This window comes from Sus scrofa, chromosome 2, assembly GCF_054392235.1.
Source record: "Sus scrofa isolate SSC_HxYL_T2T_F1_AM1 chromosome 2, Sscrofa_HxYL_maternal_Yorkshire_Landrace_v2.0, whole genome shotgun sequence".
Lineage (NCBI taxonomy): Eukaryota > Metazoa > Chordata > Mammalia > Artiodactyla > Suidae > Sus > Sus scrofa.
This window is the reverse complement of record NC_139384.1, coordinates 105,161,625-105,177,753: the sequence shown is the minus strand read 5'-3', so window position 1 is coordinate 105,177,753 and position 16,129 is coordinate 105,161,625. Positions and strand designations below refer to the sequence as shown.

The 16,129-nt window shown below is 35.6% G+C and overlaps 2 long non-coding RNA genes across 3 annotated transcripts in view; one reads left to right on the top strand and one right to left on the bottom strand.

The window, feature by feature from the left end:
- LOC146405629 (uncharacterized) overlaps window positions 1–11,932 on the top strand; it is a 41,968-nt gene extending 30,036 nt beyond the window's left edge. The window contains exons 2-3 of the long non-coding RNA XR_014839207.1: window positions 9,938–10,092; window positions 11,799–11,932. This is a non-coding gene — a long non-coding RNA (uncharacterized LOC146405629). The remainder of the gene's footprint in view (window positions 1–9,937; window positions 10,093–11,798) is intronic.
- LOC146405628 (uncharacterized) overlaps window positions 1–16,129 on the bottom strand; it is a 412,568-nt gene that overhangs the window by 170,747 nt on the left and 225,692 nt on the right. The window lies entirely within an intron of this gene.

The window sequence follows — 16,129 nt, the reverse complement described above, 5'->3', positions numbered from 1 at the left end:
CACTGCTCAGATCTGGTGTTGCTGTGGCTGTGGCATAGGCTGGCAGCTGTAGTCTGGGAATCTCCATATGCTGTGGGTGTGGCCCTAAAAAGCAAAAAAAAAAAAAAACTATTTGAAATCAGTTTTAGGTTATTTTTAATGAGATTTATTTTCCTTTAAAAAAAAAATCCTTCTTTCATTAGTTTAAGCTTTATGTACCTCTTTTGCTCCTACCAGCCAAATGGGTCTCAGCTAAAAGACTGTCTTCAATTAAGTATGCCACCATTTAAGCAACCTTTCTTTGAAGAGGTAAGTGTTTTGATTGCCACATTTTAGGAAGGTAACTTGCTGTTTTTAATTGATATAAAATTATTTTATATTTTTATATAGTATATAAAGTAAACATTTATTTAAATTAAAATAAAATGTTAGATTTGTTATCCAGATTTCTTACCACTCTTTCCACATTCTTTAGGGAATTTTGTCATATGTTTATGGATAGATTTTTTTTTTTTAAACTGTGTAGTTAGGGGTGATACAGTTTCTTTACTGAGTGGGGAGAATAAGGTGAGGAAGAACTCAGAATTTAGGGAACCACTTTTCAGTTTCTGATTAAGAACAAACTCAGAGGAAATCTCTTTATGTAGTCAAATGACAGAGTTAGGTCAGGTATAAAATTGTCTAATAAAAAGGATTTTCAAAATAAAAATGGTCATTTGTGCTTTATCTTTCCTTTTTTCTTTTTGTCTACAAATATGAGACAAAACCCTTGTAGGTTTCCCTTTAGTTTGTCTATTCAATTTTATTATAGTTTAAAATACTTAGTGAACCTGGAAATACAAAGATGGAAAAAACAAACATAATTACGTTAGACATATTTTCTAAGTTACAGTACAATAGTTGAGCAAAAATATAACTATATTTTAAAGCACTTTTTGTGTGTGTGTGTGTGTTTTGTCTTTTTAGGGTCACACCTGTGGCATATGGAGGTTCCCAGACTAGGGTTCCAATTGGAGCTGTAGCTGCCATCCTACACCACAGCCACAGAAATGCCAGATCCAAGCCACGTCTGTGACCTACATCACAGCTCATGGCAACGCTGGATCCTTAACCTACTGAGCAAGGCCAGGAATCGAACCCGCAACCTCATGGTTCCTAGTCGGATTCTTTTCACGACAGTAACTCCTTAAAGCACATTTAAAAGCATTTTCATAGTCTTTACACATCCAATTGAACCCAGTAATATAGAAAAAATTTTCTTATGCTTCTGACCATTAAGTTTTTGATTTTTTCAAGTTTTGTTTTTTGGTGACATGTGTTTAGGCTTAAAGGGGGGTTCTTTTACATGAAAATAATTGAAACTATGATAAAATATTTAATGAATAAAAATCAGTGAACAAAAGTATTTATTTTTATAAACCTCATTTAGTTAATATTTATGCATTCTAATAAATATTAGCCATAAATTTTTTTGTAACGCTATATGGTCAGAAAAATGTCTTGGTTATCCTCTATTATTAAATGTAATGTTCAATTGTATAACGAATCCTGAAATTTATTTTAGAGTGAAATACCACATGGTGGCACTGTTTACTAAGAAATTGGTACATTATGTCCCCTGCCTCAAAGGGGTCAGTGTCTTTTATAAGCAGCTGTATCCTTTTGTGTTGTCAAACTTGTCATGTTTTTCAGCTGTTAAAAATGTATACTAGATTTTTAAGAGTAGAAATTAGTAAACGGTTTTTATTTTATAAATGGTTTTACAGAGTCTGTGACAGCACCTTTCAGGAATATTGAAAAAACTTTGAAAATATTATTGAATTTGGTTTGCAGATTTCTACTTTGTACATTTGTTTATAGACGAACAACAACAGAAGAAAGTGAATAATTAAAATCACTTAGAGGTTGGAATTTTCCACCAGTATGTATTTTCAATATACATAATAGTGGTTGGTTGAATAATGGCGAAGTTTTAAAAGGAGAACGCAAAGCATTTAAACATGAATACAGTGGACTTACAGTTAGAGATCATTGAAAACTGAAGGGCAAGATTGAAGAAATACTGATATACTACCCTAGAACACAGGGAACTATGTCCAATCTCTTGAGATAGAACATGATGGAAGATAGTATGAGAAAAAATGCATATATATGTATGATTGTGTCACTATGCTATAAAGCAGAAATTGTCATAACACTGTAAATCAACTATACTCTAATAAAAATAAATTAAAAAAGAAAAGAAATGCTAATATAGAATCTCCCTCATCTCTTCCTACAGCCACACCCCTTTCCTTGTCAAAAGTCCATCACTGAATATTTTCTATTCTGCTTAAGTAATAAATGCAACTACTGAAACCTTAAGATGCATTTGGAGAAATTTTCCACTCTACTCTGTAGGATAGACTATACATCTATCCCATACAAATCTGTCACTAAGGTGCTACTGTGTTTAATGGTCCTGGACACACTAGAATATACTGATACAATACTACTCTTCTGCATTTATATCATTTATGTATTTTATTAATCCATAAAACCAGTTATACTGAACTAGACACATATTAACTCTAAAAAGAGGGAATTTCTGTTAATAATATAAAATGATTCCCATGTTAAGGAATAAGTGCTCAATTTCTTGGTGGCTAATACACAAACTACACAAGGTCAGGGATCTTCATCTTTTGGGTTCCCTGATGTATCCAAATACCTACTAAGTGTCTGATGTGAAGCATGTGCTCAATAAATTCTTCCCTTTTTTTTTTTTGGGCCGTACCTATAGCATATGTAAGTTCCCAGGCCAGGGGTCAAATTGGAGCTATTGCTGCTGGCCAAAGCCATAACCACAGCCATGCCAGATCCGGGCTGCCTCTCAGCCTACACCACAGCTCACAGCAATGCCAGATCCTTAACCCAATGACCGAGGCCGGGGATCAAACCCACGTCCTCATGGATGCTAGTGGGGTTTGTTACCTCTGAGCCACAATGGGAATTTCTCAATAAATATTTTTAATGAATTGAAAAAATACTTTCAACTTCTGGCAAAGTTAACCCAACTAAAATCTTTTTGTTAAGGAATATAGTGAAAAATAGCATGATATTGAATAAGACCTGGAAGAATGAATAAATAATTCATTTCAAAAGTTGTAAGTCTTAAATATACGACAGGACACCATCAAACTCCTAGAAGAAAACGTAGGCAAAACACTCTCTGACATCAACATCATGAATATTTTCTCAGGTCAGTCTCCCAAAGCAATAGAAATTAGAGCACAAATAAACCCATGGGACCTCATCAAACTTAAAAGCTTCTGCACAGCAAGGGAAACCAAAGAGAAAACAAAAAGACAACTTACAGAATGTGAGAAAACAGTTTCAAATGATGCAACTGACAAGGGCTTAATCTCTAGAATATATAAACAACTTATACAACTCAACAGCAAAAAAACCAATCAATCAATGGAAAAATGGGCAAAAGACCTGAATAGACATTTCTCCAAAGAAGATATACAGATGGCCAACAAACACATGAAAAAATGCTCAACATCGCTGAGTATAAGAGAAATGCAAATCAAAACTACCATGAGATACCACCTCACACCAGTCAGAATGGCCATCATGAATAAATCCACAAATAACAAGTGCTGGAGGGGCTGTGGAGAAAAGGGAACCCTCCTGCACTGCTGGTGGGAATGTAAACTGGTACAGCCACTATGGAGAACAGTTTGGAGATACCTTAGAAATCTATACATAGAACTTCCATATGACCCCGCAATTCCACTCTTGGGCATCTATCCGGACAAAACTCTCCTTAAAAGAGACACGTGCACCCGCATGTTCATTGCAGCAGTATTCACAATAGCCAGGACATGGAAACAACCCAAATGTCCATCGACAGAGGATTGGATTCGGAAGATTTGGTATATATACACAATGGAATACTACTCAGCCATAAAAAAGAATGACCTAATGCCATTTGCAGCAACATGGATGGAACTAGAGAATCTCATCCTGAGTGAAATGAGCCAGAAAGACAAAGACAAATACCATATGATATCACTTATAACTGGAATCTAATATCCAGCACAAATGAACATCTCCTCAGAAGAGAAAATCATAGACTTGGAGAAGAGACTTGTGGCTGCCTGATGGGAGGGGGAGGGAGTGGGAGGGATCGGGAGCTTGGACTGATCAGACACAACTTAGAATAGATTTACAAGGAGATCCTGCTGAATAGCATTGAGAACTTTGTCTAGATACTCATGTTGCAACAGAAGGAAGGATGGGGGGAAAAATGTAATTGTAATGTATACATGTAAGGATAACCTGACCCCCTTGCTGTACAGTGGGAAAATAAAAAAATTATTAAAAAAAAAAGTTGTAATTCTAATTTCTGGGTTTTCAGGATACAGAAAGTTTATTATAAAATTTTAAAATCATGCAGAGTGAATGTTAACTGGACTATTAATTAAATGATTACTTTATAGAAAATAGAAATATACTATTATGAAGGTACTTTACAAGGAATATATAGTTATTTGAAAGATATTTTTCCAACAAAGAATAAAGAACAATATTAGGTCACAGGTAGGGATGAAGAGCCAGGGAATTTCCCTCTGGCTGGATCTTGAGGACTTTGATGCCCTTATCTGAGTATTGCTGCAATGATGACAATGATGAGTGCTGATATGATATTTGGGGGTTATTAATGGAGATGTATTGATTAGTTGACTTTGAACACTGGCCTTCAATCATTTATTCTGTTTTTTGTTTGTTTGTTTTGCTGTCTATTTATGTAGCTTCTTGCTTGCTATTACTGTTTTTTTTTTTTTTTTTTTTTTTTTTTCTTTGATGGCAAAAACCCTTTTGGTAATGAAACTCATTGCATTGGGAAGCTTTTTTTGCAAGTCAGTGGAGACAACAAAAGTTAGCTCTCAGTCTCTCTCCTGATATTGGTAGGCAGAAAGAAGTCATGCACCACCCTTGCTTACCTTCCCATCCACATCTCCTTCCTCCTCACTTTGGCCTCTGTTGAGGTCCTACTCTCCCCTGCCCTCTGGTTCTTACATTCTCCCTTCTTAGTTATAAATCACTGATTCCAGGGCAGCCTCATTCAAAAGTATTTACACCTTGATGGGTTCCAAAAACAATGCGTTCCAAAAGCACAAGAAATTAAATTCTTGTGTGAGGCAGGATTACTGCTCAAGAGCACAGATACTGGGAGTATCTTCTGTGATTACATTCTTTGTGGTTTTAGGCAGTGTTTTTAATATCAAATGAATGGTGTTTATTTACCTTTTGGCAGAGTATGACAATACCCCCCAAATATTAAGTGTCTACCATTCAAAAGAACTTTGAAAAACCAGGAGTTTACTATTTCCTTAACTAAATCACTTATCTCTTTTAATTGGTTAAAGGTTGTAGACTACGTACTCTTTCATGTGAAACATAAGCACTATGGCTAATATTTTAGATTATTGTTAGGTGACCTTTCTGATTGAGAGCAGCTTTTATAGTTCATGTTAATTTGGCCTGTGTTCTCCATGCCCCATATCAGGCTTAGCCACTCATGAAGTTTCTTTTACTGTATAAAGTTGGAGTGCAGATTATTTTGGAATTCTCTCAGTATTTCCCCTATGAGAGACACACTTTCTTCCTTCTATGTCAAGTAGGGAGTATGGTATATCCAAATTTTTCGAGCAGATAGTGCCCTCTTCTTGTAGAAACATACTCAGCTCATGGACTTTGGAATCATATTATTAATGCTGTCTGAATATTTTGGGGACTGAAATATGTTTAAGAGAGCGATATATCGTTATATTTTCAAAATTATTGGCATAAATAAAGGACTTGTTTCTCATTTTAATTTTTTCTCACTTTGCTCTAATTTCATGTGCAAAGTAGGAAGATGGAGTCTTTTCTGTATTGTATAAAAGTTATACTTATCACTTAATAGTAAGTTCCCCATGAAATGGAGATTGTGAATTCCATACATTACAATTCTGATTTGTAAATCATGATCTCAGGCAGAGATTAGATGTCCCACTTAGGTAGCATGTGTGCTGGTTACACTGGATGAATTGGTTTTCTGCCAACAGGTGAGTCATATCCATTTGGGTTCCTATGGCTATGCATTTAATTAGCATACACTTAGACCACAGATGATGTGAGTCACTAAGTCATACAGGAATGGGATAAAAGTTTGAAAGTTAGAGTTCAGTAAATATAACTCACTAGGAAGTTGAATATAATTTTTTTCCTTTTAGACAGTTTGGAGAATTATTAGGAAATAAATAATTAATGTGTGTAAGCATATCCAGATTTACTCTTACATTCTGAATGGGTTGGAATATTTTTGCTTTTTGATCTAATATAGAATCAACAGAAACTTTATAAACCTGTAACCTACAAAACAGGTACTATTTGTTAATTATCCATTACCATCGTGTAATCATTAGAAATTGGAAAATTAAAATTAAAAATTTTTAATTGGAACCACATGTAAAGTGTATTTGGATTTGTGTTTAATAGGTAAGAGCAGGGAAAATGAACTATGTATAAGAAAAATTAAACTGGAGTTCCCATTGTGGCGCAGTGGTTAACGAATCTGACTAGGAACCATGACGTTGTGGGTTCGGTCCCTGGCCTTGCTCAGTGGGTTAACGATCCGGCGTTGCCGTGAGCTGTGGTGTAGGTTGCAGACGCGGCTCGGATCCCACGTTGCTGTGGCTCTGGCATAGGCCAGTGGCTGCAGCTCCGATTAGACCCCTAGCCTGGGAACCTCCATATGCCACGGGAGCGGCCCAAAGAAACAGCAAAAAAACAAAAAAAAAAAACAAAAAAAAGAAAAATTAAACTGATTGTGTAGGTATTAGGCTAATATGTAGCAAAGCAGTTTAATTACTAGTTTGAGAAACTGATTAATATTTAGTTCAAAGAAAGGTAAGAAAAACAGTTGAAATCTCAAACCACATTGTATCTGGTTCTCTATGATCACAATAAATATTTGTTGAATCTGACTGAAGACATGAGAATTTCTGATGTTTTGGTTTCATGTTTTAGGAGTTAATTGGAAAATTATCTCTTTCCTGCTGTATATTCCCACATCTACACTGATGTCCCCTTTTCTGATTTAAATTAATCAAATTCTAAATTTCAATAATTCTGCATGTGCATTTTAATTATATCCATTACAAGGGTTGGAGAGAAATATTACTGAGTTTCTATTCTTATCATTAATTGACCAGAGTGATCTGGGAAGTCAAGTCCTTTATGAGCACAGGCAGGTAGAAGAGTTGCTGTGACCTTAATCAGAAGATACTTTTCTATTCAGAAAATCATTTAAGATCATTTTCTTAAATGATCGTAATATGAGTTTCTCAACTTGTCAAAAAATGTAAACATGAAACTTGAAAAGCAAGTATTTGAAAAATGATAAAATCTTTGAAGTTAACATTTGTTTGTTTGTAATCATTTTTACCTGAAATAAATACCTCAGCTGATTTATTTCACCATTTCTCATTTCTTTTCTAGAGGCTAACAATTCATTTATTTGGGTATTCAGCACTTTATAGAGAGCAAGGAACATTTTTTATGGGAAAGGAATAAGGAGTTAATATTGTAAGTATATAAGGAACTCCTACAACTTAACAGCAAGAAAACAAATAGCCAGTTAATGTCTATTCAGGTCTGTTTTACCCATTTTTAATAGTTAAAAAAAATGGGTAAAAGACCTGAATAGACATTTCTCCAAAGAAGATATACAAATGGCCAATAGTTATATGAAAAGGAGCTCAACATCACTAATCATAAGGGAAATGCAAATTAAAACCACGAGGAGATACCACCTCACATCCATTAAGATTGCTATTATCAGAAACAATAAAGGTAAGCATTTGCAAGTGTGTGGAGAAAAGAGAATCCTTACATACTATTTGCACAAATGTAAATTGGTACAGCCACTATGGAAAACAGTGTAGAAGTTACTAAAAAATTAAAAGTAGAACTACCATATGATCCAGCAATCCCACTTTTGGGTATATAACCAAAATAATTGAAATCAAGATCTCAAGAGATACCTGCACTTCCAAGTTCACTGAAGCATTATTTAGAATCATGATGACATGGAAACAACAAAAATGTTCACCGACAGAAGAATGGATAAAGACAATGTGGTATATACATACAATGGACTATCATCCTTAAAAAAGAAGGAAATTCTTTCATTTGGGATAACAGGGGTGACCCTGGAGGAGATTACGCCAAGTGAAATAAGCCAGACATAGAAGAACAAATACTGCATAGTCCCATTTATACCAGGAATCTAAATTAGTCAAACTCATGGAAGCAGATAATAGAATGGTGGTTACCAGCGCCTGAGAGTGGAGTGGGGAGAGGAAATCAGGAAGATGTTAGTCAAAAGGTACAAAGTTTGCTTTACAAGATGAAAAAGTCCTAGGCAGTATAGTCCATATAGTTATTACTATAGTGTATACTTGAAAACTTGTTAAGGTCAGGTCTTATGTTAAATGTTCTTACTTCAAAAAAAAAAAAAAAAAAAAACGGAGAGGGATGGAGATAGGAAAACTTGAGAAGTGACAGTCAATTTTATGGCATTGTTTATGGTATAATGTTACAGATGTATACTTACCTCCAAGGTGTATACATTATATATCATAAATATCATCAAAATATTTATCAAGATACATACATTAAAAGTATACAGATTTTTTTGTATGCCAAAGATATCTCTATTAAAAACAAAATAAAACCCACAAAGACTTAAAAACTAGCACAGATGTAAATGACTCAACTACACAAAGTTTCTCTTTTCCAACTGCCCATTAACAAACTTTGAACTAACACTCTTCACCTCACTTATAAAACATCCTAACACTTAGGGCAAACAGAACAAGAGTGGTAAGTAAGCTGCTCCTTTGTATTTCCCTGTTTTCTGTCTGCCGGCGTTGAATTGTGTTCCATATCATGTATTGCATTTGCTATTATAATTATGTAATTCAGTTAAATAATTTGTAAATCAAAAAACTTGCCCCCACACAAAACTATTGTTTCTATAAAAATAATCTGAGTGTTTTGGAATATAAGCAATAAAAATTGATTGAAAAATTGTTATTGATTTAGGTATGGGAAAAAATAACTGCAAAAGATGGAAAAGTCTGGAAATCTAGAGTTTATCTATTCTAACTGTTTTTTTTTAATCTAAAAAATGGGAAAAGAGATTTTGCATTATGGGTGTGAACAAAACAAGAAAGATGTTGAATAAATCTAATCAGTGAGCACATATTCTAAGGAAAGGTGTGGCCCTAGACAAAAAGATTGGCAAAGAATGTACATTTCTATGTTTTTTTTCATAGTTAAAATTATACCAGTTTTTGAATAAAAGTAAAAATAAAGTGTATCATTTACTTTATTTAAAATCACTTTTAGTTCACTGCACTTTGAATTGTATGCCATTGAAGCCTCTTATAGCAGAGACTGCTGGTTGTCCATCTAATGCATATTATTTATGTTCCAACCAACAGAATCCTAATTTTATCCAAGGTAGCAATGTATCCTATTATAGTTCCCAGTGTCTCTTGTCATTAGAAGCAGTCATGTGAGAGAGACTTCACCAATGAAATAGACGAACTCATGAAAAGAACTTGACTCCAATACAGGTGGTTATTTTTACCCTTTGCTCTTCCCTTTAACCTGCCTGAAATGCCAGCTTGATGCTTGGACTTGGGGCAGAAGCCCTGAGAGTATGAAGATGATAGTCATTCCTTAAGAATGTTGGAACAGAAAGTTAATAAGAGCACAGTCTGTGATGACAAGTGAAGTCACTGTGACTTACCACATCCCTACTTTGCCTGCCTCCAGACTTCCTTTACATTAGACAGGAAAAAAGCTCAAGCTCCTCATTTGTTTAAATCTCTGCTTTTTGTTTTGTTTTTAACAGCATGAGATGAATCCTACCTGATTGCTGACACTTGGAGTTGATGGGCTGGATTCTTGAGTCAGAGTGCTGATTGGACACCTAGCTCAGTCACTTTCCATGTGACCAGGGAACTTCCTCAATTCCCTGTACCTCAGTTTCTTCAGTTGCAAAATGAGGTTAATTATAACTATTCTCATAGAATTTGGGTTAAGCAAATAAAATAATCCATGGAAATTACTTAAAAACTCAGTTATCTGCAGTAAATGCTCAATAAATGCTATTTTTAACAAGGTCACAAGTGACTTTCTAATTTCTGAATATAGTGGATTTTAAGTAAGTATTTGTATTTCAAGATTTTTTTCCTCATTAAATAAGGGTTCTTCCTCTTTGTAACATTCTACCTATATGTAATTGGATTTAAACATATCTTTCTTTAGAATAAAGGCAAAATTATCTGATATGATAAAACCCATGAACAAGGGACACAGGATGGAAAATCTTATAAAAATATTGTATAGCAGATAGAATTTCATAAATAATAAGTACAGGTATATAAAATATAACCTAATTTTTTAAAAAATTTTATTTCTGGTTCTGAGACTCCATTCTGTCTGGTTTGGAAAAAAACAATCTAGATACACATTTGTAAGTGCAGTGAAATTCAATTTCTTTCTCCATTACATCATGTTGAAAAAGTCAAACATAAGACTATTTCTCTTTTATCCATCCTCCTCCCCGAGGGTTGATATTATCTCTTTCGGCAGTGTTTATGCTAGAGGCATTCTTATACAAAAATTAGTAAGGCATCATCAGCTAGGATGGGATACTCATCTATCAGCTGTGACCTATCTTGGTTTTGTGCTGGCATCCTTTGAGAAGTAACTGACTTTACTGTTCCCTCAACAGTGTTCTCCCTCACATATGGGATAATTCCTATCTAAGTGGTTCATTCTTCATCCTTTGCTTCAGAGAGATACAAATCTTTTTCTTCCTTCAGAGCGAACCCTGAAACAGGACTTTTTTTTTTTTTTTTTTTTTTTTTTTTCTTTCTTAGCCATTTTTTTCAAACTGTTTCCCATAGTTATGGGCCTCTCCTGCAAATTTTTGGAATCACAAGGTCTTCTCCAAGCTGCTGAGGGGCTATTCATTTTCTTACAATCAATCATTGTCCATTTCATTTCTCTGATTTTCATGCCATATGAAAAGTTGTCAGCTGTGAACTTCCAGATAAACTGGTGAGGCAGTTATCTGGAAGTTATCACTATCTGTGATATGTCACATCCATTACTAATGAGTACCCCTTCTTGGTCTCACCTCCAGTTTAGCTGGTGACAGTTTGCAGAGTACATAAAAAAAATATTTAAGGCTTTGTTTTTTCTCCAAATTTCACCCTTCTCTCGAGCTCCTGAGATGTTCATCTCAGAGCGAGAATTGTTGTGGAAGGCAGAATAAAACAGTTCTGTCTAATAAATGTCTTTTTAAATCTTTCTGTATTATACTTTTTTAAAGCCTTTCGTCTCTATGGATGGACATGATTGTTTTTATAAATAATATATGGATATATTAAACATGTATATTCTCTGTTGAAAGGATGAAAACCTCTACATTGTTTATTGATCGAATTATTTACATTCCTTATGATATTACTTGTTTTTATTTTCTGCTAGATTTGTCAGTTCTAAAAATGGTGTATTGAAGTCCATCTTTGAAAATCAATTTGTATTATGTAGCTTTGTTGGGTATACTATTTGTAGTTATTAAGTTTTTGATATTCTCTGAAGTTTGATTTTAACAACTAATTCTACTTATTTATATGTTGTTGTATCATGACTGATATACTTTATTCTTCCCATCCTAAATTAGATTTCTTTTTTCTTTTTAGTTTTCAGGAGAAATTGTTCAGGACCTGAAAATGGGTGAAGGGACTGCTGAGAAGTTCAGAGCCCTTTCAGTGAAGTTCAGAGCCCTCTAGGGCAGAACAACTCGTGATTGATGTCTTCTCTAGGGATGTTGCACTTGAACTCCTTATATGTTCTCTTATCATTTTTCTATTAAAGTTGTCACCTGTCTCCTTCAGCAGTTCCAAGTGCTGGTCATGTGTTCTGTGTACCCTGACTACTAGCTGACTTGTTGGATTGTTATTTTTATTTTGTTGGCTCTTTGTCAAACTGTAAGTACGTGGGGTGGGAGCGCTGCAGATGGTGAAGCGAAGTTTTGTTAGGAGCCAGTAGTATGGGGTCGCCTCTGGTATCTCCTCTGTTCCCTGATCTCACACCCTCTCTGCCTTAGGAGAAGCAGAGTCAGCCCTCCCACTGCTGAATGAACCTACCCACAGATCCTGTGATGTAAGCTGTTTCAAGGGTCTGTGTCTCTGTGATCCTCACCCTGAGGCTTCAAAACTCTATCAAGTGTTCAGTGAATCATGAGGAAGTGGGATAGTGGGGAATACAACTCTAATATTCTTCTTAGGGAGTTTCTCAGAGTCTACACCTTCATTTTCGCCCAACTTCCCAGGGACCCAAGTAGTTTTTGCAATTAAGTGTGAACTATAAAGATCTTTGTATCAAATGTTTGCACCCATTGTCCACTATGAAAGAGGCACTAAACAATCAAGTAGATGAATCAGCTGGCTTCTGTCATTAACCAGCCAAGTGCCAGCACAGCATAATGCATTAATAGCCTAACAATGGGAGCAGGGGTGGAGGACATGCACACAGTCAACAGCACAGCCTCTCACTTACCAGAACGGATCCAGCTCCTACTACTGCTGAATGTTCAGCCTGTAAGCAGCAGAGACCAATGGTGAGTCCCTGATAGGGCACCATATTTCTAGGAGAACCACCAGCCACTTTGTGGCAACTTAAAACACTGAACCCTTCTATTCTGGAAGGGAAAGAAATCATCTTGACAGAATAGATACATATTCTGGTTTGTCTTTCCTGCCTGCAAAACTTCAGTCTGAATCAATGTCTGAGAGTGGGCAGTTTAATCCATAACACAGGATCTAACATAACGTCCAAGAGATGGAAGTGTGGTGGTGGGAATACCAACATCAGAGTCACTGGCTCTGTTATACACTGAGCCATATAGAAGCAGATGGCTGGAAAGAGCCATAGAAGTGCCTTAAAAACTGTTGCACTGAGATATAATTGACATGCCATTGAACTCACTCATTTTAAGTGTACAATTCAATGAAGTTTAGCATGTTTACAGATTATACAACCCTGACCACAAATAATTAAGAACATTTTTATCACCCCCAGAAGCAACCTCAGGCCCACTTATAATCAAAGAAAAGCCCTTTGAAGGCACAGCTGCTGCATTGTCTTAGAAATGATACCTTACAAAGACAAGGTGCCATCCTCTGAGATGCAGGATACCCTTAAATGAATGACTATGTGCCTCCAATGAGCAGGAAACATGGATCTTGGAGCCAATTGGTAGAAATAGGAGTGGACCCTGTTACCATCATCTCAGTGATCCAGTTGGGAAATGGCTCTGTCTCTACAACTCTAAAAAACATGATTCTAGAGATTTTAGTTCCCAGAAGAGGAATGCTTTCCTCAGGCAACTCATCAACTTTTATCTATGACTATTACCGAGTTACTCTCAGCGCCTTTTTTCACTAGATTATCAGGAGAAATTAACTTGATAATCAGGAAGAGATATGGCTGTTTTAACACAATGGATTCAAGGAAGAATGGGATTGAGACCCAGGAGATTGAGTGGGGTTCCTACTGGTAGTCCTCTGTCAGATTTTGACAGTGAGTGGAACTGTTCAGCAGCCATGTCCCAAGAAGGGTGTGGTTTCCAGGATTTTGACCTCTCAGGGATGCATGTCTCAATCATCCCACTAAGTAAGCCACCTAGGTCAGTGGAGGTACTTGCTAAAGGTGTGATTGACCTGGAATTGATAGTGTAGGAAAGAAATGTTTATTTATCAGCTCTGAGGACTGTCATTTGTTCTACTACCCTTTTTGTTATAATTTTTTTCCAAAATGAGATTAATCAGAATCCTGGAGGAACTGTATCTAGAGTTAATATATTATGTGAAGCAGGTAGCTTCAAAAGGTACAATGCTGAACTGTAATGATGCTATAGTTCACTCACCAGAGCCACCTGGCATGAGGCATTCATCTCCTTACCTAGTGGAAATGCTGCCTGCTGATGGCTGTGTTGAATCCCCCCTCCTCCTCCACCCCCTGCAACTGCCCTCAACCAGGAGAACTGCCTTGGCCATGGTGACATCCCTTCTTAAGGGGCATTTCACAGTCACTGGTCTATGCAGACATTCAAAAATTTAACATTTCTGAAGTACCACCTTGGCTTCAGAGCTCTTTGTGGGAGTGACTGAGACCCTGAATTATAGGATAATTGTTCTCTTTACCTAAACCTGCTTCCTTCAGTGCTTTGTTCCCAAGAATACTCCCCAAAAACACTTGCACTCAGTTCTCTGATTCAATCTGTTTTCCATGGAACCTGATTATGTCAAATTTTCTAATATTATAACTGAGTCAAAATAAGAAATTGAAGTGAGCAACTGATAATTTACTTATTAAATGTAGTTATAGTAAGCATTCAAAACAATTCAGCCCCTCAACTTTCTCCCCCTTTTTTTCTAAGACTCCTTCCTTGATATATTGCAAAATTGATTCAATTTTTTAAATCCTAACCTACAAAAGAGTCATCTTTCAGACTGTATGTCTTTTAACATAATAAACTCATGAATTTTAACTCATTTTATTATAAGAATTGAAAGACCACTAGGTAGAACATGGAATCACTGACGGATTGCAATATTTTATACACTATTGCAAGTTAAAATCTTTTCCATCAAGGTTAGCAGTATAATCAATTATGTGACCACTTGTTTTTATTTGGTAGAGTTGTAGCTAGATTTGTTGTAAGGCACATATCATTGAACCTTCATCAATTAACTGAATAAGAGGTCCTCCTGGCAAGGAATCTTAGCATTGTGTTGGGAAAAGCTTGCAAACCTAGCCATTTTATTATTAATCTATTACCTCATATATCCACATGTGGAAGTCCAGTACTCAAAAGATACTTTCTACTTTTTAAATATACTTTAAAAAATTAATTGTACTAAAACTGTATGATCTGGCACCTTGATTAGTGTATAATTAAATTTGTCTGTAATAAGATAAATAGAGCCCATGTAGTTCTGCAAGATACACGTATGTGCACACACATACATACCCCACACATTCATATCTACCACTTTCTTATTTCAACACACTAACACCATAACTGCAAAAATGCATATTAGTATACTTATAACATATAACTAATACAGTATGATTGTGGTACAGAGATAGAAACACTAAAAATAGAATAGAATAAAGAGTTCAGAAACAGACCATTTTGTGTATGTTCACCTGATTTATAAAAGAAAGAAAAATAAAACACTGCATGTATAGGAAAGAATGTTTTATCTTTTAAATGATGCTAGTTTTAAAGACAGCTATACAGAGAAAAAAAGTGCTTTGTCTTCTACCTCATTATGTATAAAAGAGCCAATTTTAGGTGGATTGTTGAAATGCAACCTAAAACAAGAATGCTAGAGCAAAACATAGGAGTGCATTTTTTTTAATTAAAAAATTTTTTTAAATTTTATTTATTTTTATTTTTTTATTTTTTAATTTTTTTTTGTCTTTTTGCCATTTCTTGGGCCGCTCCCGCAGCATATGGAGGTTCCCAGGCTAGGGGTCTAATCAGAGCTGTAGCTGCCAGCCTACGCCAGAGCCACAGCAACGCAGGATCCGAGCCGTGTCTGTGACCTACACCACAGCTCATGGCAACGCCAGATTGTTAACCCACTGAGCAAGGGCAGGGATTGAACCCGCAACCTCATGGTTCCTAGTAGGATTCGTTATCCACTGCGCCACAACAGGAACTCCCAGGAGTGCATTTTTATGATCTTGGAGTAGGCAAAGTAATTTAAACAGGACGTAAAAGGTAGTAAGCATGAAAGAAAAGAATTGAAAGCTGTATTATGTTAAATATAAGAATTTCTGTTAATCAAAATACACCATAAATTAGGTGAAGAGGTAAGCTATGGACTAGGAGAAAATATTCACAATCCATATATATGACAAAAGGCTTCTGTCAAGGGTATATAAAGAACCCCTACAAATCAGTAAGAAAAAGACTGATGACTCAATAAAAATGGGCAAGATTTAAAGAAATTTCATG